Consider the following 8964-nt stretch of genomic DNA (forward strand, 5'->3'; position numbering starts at 1 on the left):
GGATGATGTCCTTGATATCATTCCACGACTTGTCTGGTCTTTGGTCACTAGTGTTCAATGCATCAAATCTATTCTTGAGATGGTCTCTAAATTCAGGTGGGATATATTCAAGGTCATATTTTGCCTCTCGTGGACTTGCTCTGATTTTCTTCAGTTTCAGCTTGAACTTGCACACGAGCAATTGATGGTCTGTTCCACAGTCAGCCCCTGGCCTTGTTCTGACTGATGATATTGAGCTTTTCTGTCGACTCTTTCCATAGATGTAGTCAATTTGATTTCTGTGTGTTCCATCTGGCGAGGTCCATGTGTACAGTCACCGTTTATGTTGGTGAAAGAAGGTATTTGCTATGAAGAAGTCATTGGTCTTGCAAAATTCTATCATTCAATACCCGGCATTGTTTCTATCAACAAGGCCGTATTTTCCAACCACTGATCCTTCTTCTTTGTTTCCAACTTTCACATTCCAATCGCCAGTAATTATCAATACATCCTGATTGCATGTTCGATTAATTTCAGACTGCAGCAGCTGATAAAAATCTTCTATTTCTTCATCTTTGGCCCTAGTGGTTGGTGCATAACTTTGAATAATAGTCGTATTAACTGGTCTTCCTTGTAGGCATATGGATATTATCCTATCACTGACAGCATTGTACTTCAGAATAGATCTTGAAACGTTCTTTTTGACGATGAATGCAACACCATTCCTCTTTGAGTTGTCATTCCCAGCATAGTAGGCTGTATGATTGTGTGATTCAAAATGGCCAATACCAGTCCATTTCAGCTCACTAATGCCTAGGATATTGATGTTTATGCGTTCCATTTCATTTTTGACGATTTCCAATTTTCCTAGATTCATACTTCATACATTCCAGGTTCTGATTATTAATGGATGTTTGCAGCTGTTTCTTCTCATTTTGAGTCATGCCACATCAGCAAATGAAGGTCCTGAAAGCTTTACTCCATCCACGTCATTAAGGTCAACTCTACTTTGAGGAGGCAGCTCTTCCCCAGTCATCTTTTGAGTGCCTTCCAACCTGGGGGGCTCACCTTCCAGCACTATATCAGACAATGTTCTGCTGCTATTCATAAGGTTTTCACTGGCTAATGTTTTTCAGAAGTAGACTTCCGGGTCCTTCTTCCTAGTCAGTCTTAGTCTGAAAGTTCAGCTGAAACCTGTCCTCATGGGTGACCCTGCTGGTATCTGAATACCAGTGGGATAGCTTCCAGCATCACAGCAACACACGAGCCCCCACGGTACAATAAACTGACAGACACGTGGGTGTGGATAAGTATAAGAGCTAGTAAAAAGGATTCATGCTTGATAATTCTAAATGTCTTGTCCTTCATTTCTTTTTCACAACAAATATATAAAATGCAAGGATAAAATTATGTTACAGAACACGTGACATATAAAGACGTAATTAGTGACAATAACAGCAAAAGCGGGGAATTGTATAGATACAGGGTTTCTTATATGTTACTGAAGTTAAGCTGGTACCAACTTATACTAGAATGTTATAAATACAAGTTCTTAAATGTAATATTCATGGTAACCACTAAGAAAATATATAAAAACACACACACAAAAGGAAAGGAGAAGGGAAACAAAAAGACTCGCTACAATGAACCAACAAAACACAAAAGCAAGAAGTACTAAAGGACAGGCAAAGAAGGCTTAAGACACACAAAAATCAAATAACAAAATGGCAGAAGTAAGTCACTTCTTATCAGTAATTATAGCGAATGTAAATGGATTAAATGCTCCAGTCAAAAGGCAGAAAGTGGCAGAATATATTTAAAAAACATGATCCAACTATATGTTGTTTATAAGAAACACACCTTAAACTCAAAGACACAAATAGGTTGAAAATGAAAGAATGGAAAAAAAAAAATTCCATGCAAATAACCAAAAGAGAGTTGGAGTGGCAATCTTCATATCAGACAAAGTAGACTTTAAGATAAAATATGTCAGAAGAGATAAGATGGACATTATATAGTGATAAAAAAGGTCAACTAATAAAGAAGATTTAACACTCATCAATATATATGCATCAAACAGTGGGGCACCTAAATATATAAAGCAAACATTGATAGAACTGAAGGGAGAAACAGAGAATGCTACAATAATAGTTGGAGACTTCAATGCACCACTTTCAATTTTGGACAAAACATCTAGAAAGAAGACGAACAAGGAAACAGAGGACTTGAATGACACTATAAACCAACTAGACTTAACAGACATATACAGAACATTCCACCTCCAAACAACACATAATACATTCTATTCCAGTGTACATGGATCATTCTCCAGGATAAATCACACTTTAGATCACAAAGCAAGACTTGATACATTTAAAAAGATTGAAGCCATACAAAGTATTTTCTCTGACCACAATGGAGTGAAGCTAGAAATCAATAACAGGAAAAAAAGAAAAACTTGGAAAACATACAAACATATGGAAACTAAACATCACACTATTAAACTACCAATGGGCCAAGCAAGAAATCAAAAGAGAAATCACGAATTTCTTAGAGTCAAATGAAACTGATAGCACAACATAACTTATGGGGTGCAGTGAAGGCAGTACTCAGAGGGAAATTTATAGCACTAAATGCCTACATAAAAAAGAAGACCTCAGATTAACAGCCTAACTCAACAACACCAGGAACTAGAAAGAAAAGAGCAAACTAAGCCTAAACCTATCAGAAGAAAGGAAATAACAAAAATCAGAGCAGAAATAAATAAAATAAAAAACAATAGAGTCAATAAAACTAGAAGTTGGTTCTTTGAAAAGATCAATAAAATCATCAAACTTTTGTCTAGACTAACAGAGAAAAGATGCAAATAACCAAAATAAAAAAGAAAGGAGGGACATTACAACTGACCTGATAGAAATAAAGAGAATTATGACAGAATATTATGAACAACAGTGTGGCAACAAACTGGATAACCTAGATGAAATGGACAAATTCTTAGAAGCACACAACCTACCCAAACTGATTCAAGAGGAAATAGAAAGTCTCAACAGACCCATAACAAGTGAAGAGATTGAATCAGTGTTCAAAAACCTCCCAACAAAAAAAGTCCTGGACAAGATGGCTTCACTGGGGTATTCTACCAAACATTTAGAGAAGAATTGATACCTGTGTTGTTTAAACTCTTCCAAAAGATAGAGAAGGAAGGAATATTCCCTAATTCATTCTATGAAGTACACATAACCCTGATACCAAAATCAGACAAAAACATCGCAAGAAGGGAAAACTACAGGCCAATATCTCTTATGAATATAGATGCAAAAATCCTCAGTGAAATACTAGTAAACAGAATCCAACAGCATATTAAAAGAGTCATACACCATGACTTTCTTAGGCTAGGTTCCAGAGAAGCAAAACCAGTAAAGTGTATAAATATAGACAGAGAGGTTTATGACCAGGAAACAGCTCATGCAGTTGTAGAGGCTGGAACATCCCAAGTCCGTGGATCAGGGCAGAGGCTTCTCTTGATGCACATAGCCTCAGGGGCTGCCGAATCCAAGATCGGTAGGCTGGAGAGCAGAGCTCTTGCTCACAGGCTGTAGAGATCGACAAATCCCAAGATTGGCAGGCAAAACTGCAAGGCTTCTCCTGATTCACATAGCTGCAGGGGCTGGTGAACCCAAGATCAGCAGATCAGAGGGCAGGGCTCCTGCTCACAGGCTGTGAAGATCGATGAATTCCAAAATTGGCAGAAAACTGATAGCTCAAGTTCCAAGAACCAGAAGTCAGGCAAACAGGAGGCAGTGACAGGATCCAGAGCTAGCAAAAAGCCAGAACATCTGCTTCTATTCAGATGCAGGCCACACCCCCAAGAAAACTCCCCTTCCACTGATTGGCTACTCACAGCAGATCCCATCATGGGAGTGATCACATATAAACACTGAGAATCATGGCCCAGCCAAGCTGACACACAATCTTAACCATTACAATGACCAAGTGGGACTTATCCCAGGAATGCAGGTATCGTTCAACATTAGAAAATCAATCAATGTAATACACCACATCAGTAGAACAAAGGAAACGAACCATGTGATCATCTCTATGGATGGAGAAAAAGCATTTGATAAAATCCAACACCCTTTCTTGACGAAAACCCTAAAGACGATTGCAATAGAAGAGATATCCCTCAATATGATCCAACAGCCAACATTCTACTTAATGGAGAAAAAGTGAGAGCTTTCCCCTCGAAATCAGTGTCTTAGGTTGGGTTCTCTAGAGAGGCAAAACCAGTGAAGATTATATATAGAGAAAGAGATTTATCTCAAGGAAATGGCTCACTTGGATGTAGAGGTTTGCAAGTCCCAGGTCCATGGGTCAGGCATCAGGCTAGAGGCTTCTGCTGACTCATGTAGCTGCAGGAGCTGATAAACCCAAGGACAGCAGGTCAGAGAGCAGCTGCTGGCTCACATACCGCAGAGGCTGACAAATTCAAGATTGGCAGGTAAGAGAGCAGGCTGATGGATCACAGGCTGCAGAGGCTAACAAATCCCAGGGTCAGCAGGCAATACGGCAGGCAGCTGGCTCAAGTTCCAAGAACCAGAGGCCAGATGGTGACGAGCTGGATGCAGAATCCAGAGCAAGAAAGCAAACTTTGCGAGAATATCCATATATATATATTGGATGCAGGCCACACCCCCCCAAGAAACTTCTTTTACAACTAATTGGTTGATCACATCATGGAGGATGAATACATCATTACACAACTGCCAAATTACATCATTACATAACTGCCAAGCCACTGAGAATCATGGCCAGTCAAGTTGACATACAACCTTAACCTTTACAATCAGGAACAAGATAAGGGTGCCCGCTCTCACTACTTCTATTCAATATCGTCTTAGAAGTCCTAGCCAGAACAATAAGTCAAGAAAAAGAAATAACATATATCCAGACTGGAAATGAAGTAAAATTACCTCTATTCGTGGATGATATGATCGTACATATAGAAAATTCCAAAGAAAACATCTAGAGCTAATAGAGGAATTTAGCAAAGTGGCAGGTACTAGGTCAACAAACAAAAATCAGTTGGGTTTCTATACACCAGCAATTAGAACTCTGAAAAGGAAATTAGGGAAACAATTCCATTTACAGTGGTATCCAAGAGAACAAAATACGTAGGAATAAATCTAATCAGGGACGTGAAGGATTCATACAATGAAAACAATAAAACACTGCTGACAGTGATTAAAGAAGACTTAAATAAATGGAAAGATGTTCCGTGTTCATGGATTGGAAGACTTAGTAATGTGAAAATGTCAGTAGCACTCAAAGTGATCTAATAATTTAACGCAATCAGGTCAAAATTCCAACAGCCTTCTTTACAGAAATAGAAACACCAATGCTCAACTTTATATGGAATGGGAAGAGGCCCCGAATAGCTAAAACAATGTTGAAAGAGAAGAACAAAGAGGATTCACACTTCCTGATTTTAAAACATACTATATATATATATTTTTTATACAGCTACAATAATCAAAACAGCCAGGTACTAGTAGAATAACAGACACATAGACTAATGGCGTAGAATTGAGAGTCCAGAAATAAACCCACACATCTATGTTCAACTGATTTTTGACAAGGGTGCTAAGTCCATTCAATGGGGAGAGAAGAGTCTCTTCAATAAAAGGTGATGGAAAATTGGATTTCCACATGCAGAAAAATGAAATACTACCCATGCCTCTTATCCTACATATTCAAATTCAAAATGCATTAAGGACCTAAATGTGCAAACTAAAAAGCCACAAAATTCTTAGAAGAACAAGCAGGGGCAACACTATCAGGCCTACCTTTAAACAAGGGATTATCTAATATAACAAAAGCACAAACCCCAAAAGACAAAATAAATAAATGAGACTTCATGAAAACTAAAAACTTTAGTTCATCAAAAGACTTTACCAAAAAAGTGAAAAGACAAGCTACTGACTGGGAGAACACATTCAGAATCCAAATAGTTAATGAGAATCTCATAGCCAAAATATATATAAAATTTTAACAGTTTAACAACAAAAGGACAAGTAACCCAATCATGAAACGGGCAAAGGACTTGGATAGATATTTCATTTAAAGAGGACATTCAAATGGCCACCAAACACATGACAAGATGCTCAGTGTTATTAGCCATCAGAGAGATGCAAATCAAATCCACGATGAGATACAATTTCACTCCTTTTTGGAGGATGCCTAAGATTAAAAACAAAAACAAAACTGAAAATAACAAATGTGGGCAAGGATATGGGGAAATTGGAACCCTTATCCATTGCTGGTGGGAATGCAAAATGGAACAGTTGCTGTGGAAAACAGTATGGCAGTTCCTCAAAAAACTAAAAACGGATCTACCATAAACCCATTAAAAACCCATTGCCGTCAAGTCAATTACGACTCATAGCGACCCTATAGGACAGAGGAGAACTGCCCCATACAGTTTCCAAGGAGAGCCTGGTGCATTTGAACTGCTGACCTTTTGGTTAGCAGCTGTAGCACTTAACCACTACACCACTAGGGTTTCCAGGATCTACCATATGACCCAGCAATTCCACTCCAAGGTATATACCCAAAAGACTTGAAATCAGAGGTACACCAATGTTCACTGCAGCACTGTTCACAACAGCCAAAAGGTGGAAACAACCTAAATGTCCACCAACAGATGAAAGGATAAACAGACTGTGGTACATGCATACAAAGGAACACTACTCAGCCAGTAGGAGAAATGACGTCTTCATACACGCTACAGTATGGATAGAGTTCGAAGACATGGTGCTGAGTAAAATAAGCCAATCACGAAAGGACAAATATTGTATGAACTCACTTGCATAAAAAGACAAGAAAAGGCAAATATATAGAGACCAATGTTTATTAGTGGTTACCAGGGGAGGTAGGAAGGGGGAAAAGGTGTTAACGGTGATGGGAAAATCTCATTGATTAAGGGTAGGGTTGCACAGCTGATCATTGTAATTACTGTCAATAAGTTGTACACCTGCAAAAAGTTGAATTGTCAAAAGTTGTGTGATAGATATATTTACGACAATGACCAAAAAAAAGAAGAGTAGCTGCTGAGCCTGCTTATGTACAACCAAACACCTCAGGTGATTTGATTCCTTGGTTTGGAGGTTTAGGGTCATGGTTTCATGAGACATCCCAGTTAATTGGCCTAATAACAGTGTTTAGTTCTTCTGTCCTACCTCCTAGTTTATTGCATAGTTCCTGGGGTCTTAAAAGCTTGCAAGTGGCCATCCAAAGTACAATTGGTCTCTGTTCACCTGAAGCAACAGAGGAAGAAGAAGAGGCGGGAATAGAAGGAGGATATGGAGTGTGTGGCTCATTCTTCCTTTGTCACCAGTCCAGAAGAGCTGGGTGGCGCCCAGCCACGATTGCTGAATATTTTGATCAGATTCCATAGAAGAATCCTGATCAAAAGGGGGAAAATACAGAACAGAATTTAAAATTTTCATGAACTCTAGACTTCCTAGACCCATGGAGGGTGGATGAACCCCTGAAACTATTGCCCTGAAATAATCATTAAACCTTAAACCAAAATATCTCCTGAAGTCATCTTAAAACAGAACAATAGTTTAGCTTAACTAGTGAAAAAGGTCTGCCTTGAGCATTATGCTCTTTTAAGAACTATCTACATGGGATCAAAATGACAACAGCAATTTGAGAAATTAGATAGAAACCTTAGGGGGCAGTGAGTTTATGTTAATGAGGGAGGAACAACTCAGAAAAGGATGGTGAGAACAGTTGCATAACTCAAAGAATGTAACCAATGTCACTGAATTGAGCACGTGGAAACTGTCGAATTGAGGTATGTTTTACTGTGTATATTCTCAACAACAACAACAAAATAAATAAAATTTATTTATTGAGAGATAAAAGGTAGTGCAGGCCACACCCCAGGGAAACTCTGTTTACGTTGGATCAGGGAGGTGACCTGAGTAAGGGTGGTGTTACAATCCCACCCTGATCCTTTTAACACAAAACTACAATCACAAAATGGAGGACAACCACACATGGCCTAACCAAATCGATACACACATTTTGGGGGGTTACATAATTCAATCCATGACATGGCCTTTGAGTCAGAATCGACTTGATGGCCGCGGGTTTGAGTTTTTGGTCTTTTTTTCTTTAAGGTGGTATTGGGCCACCTTTCCCTGCCCTTTGGCCAGAAGGTGGGGCTTCTCCCACAGGATGAGAGTCAGGCCACCCCCACCACTCTCTGCTACAGGCCCTCTCGCACCCCACCCAAGGCCAGCCTCCCAGCTCCCCTCAGCAGGGCCAGCTGCCCAGCCCCCCGTCCCAGGCTCTGACTGCCCTCCTATTTCTCCAAAGGCTCCTTGCCAGGATCTGACCAAGACCGTCCCCCCTCTTCCAGTCACACACCCTCTCTGGACAGCCCCATCTACCCACACGTCAGCGACCACCCCTGTGACCATGACTCTCACGTCTCCATGTCCAGCCCAGCCCTGTGTCCTTCCACACCTCCAAGTCTTTCCTCTCTGTTTCCCCATAAATGAATATTTCTTTATGAGGATTAGCACAAAGCTGGTTCCTATGGGGCAGAGGTTAAAGACGTCTCAAATGTCCAGCTTTTCCAAGCTGCTGTCCTGCTCCATCATCTCTAACATCAACTGCTCCCTCTCCCCTCAGCACTCTCCCTCCTGGCTTTGGGTTCCCTAATTCCCTGCAAAGTCTAACAGAGCTCACGAACCGTATCAAGGAAGTGGCTCACGCAGTTGTGGAGGCTGGCAGGTCCCAGATCTGTGGATCAGGCATTGGCCTCTCCCGACCCACATGGCTGCAGGAGCTGACGAACACAAATCAGCAGTTCAGACCACAGGCTGCTCACAAGGCTGAGGAAGCCGGAGAGTCAAGTCAGACAATAGGCCACCGGCCCATGGGGCTGCAGAGGCCAGCAAATCCCAGGTCAGA

Source organism: Elephas maximus, chromosome 27, assembly GCF_024166365.1.
Source record: "Elephas maximus indicus isolate mEleMax1 chromosome 27, mEleMax1 primary haplotype, whole genome shotgun sequence".
Lineage (NCBI taxonomy): Eukaryota > Metazoa > Chordata > Mammalia > Proboscidea > Elephantidae > Elephas > Elephas maximus.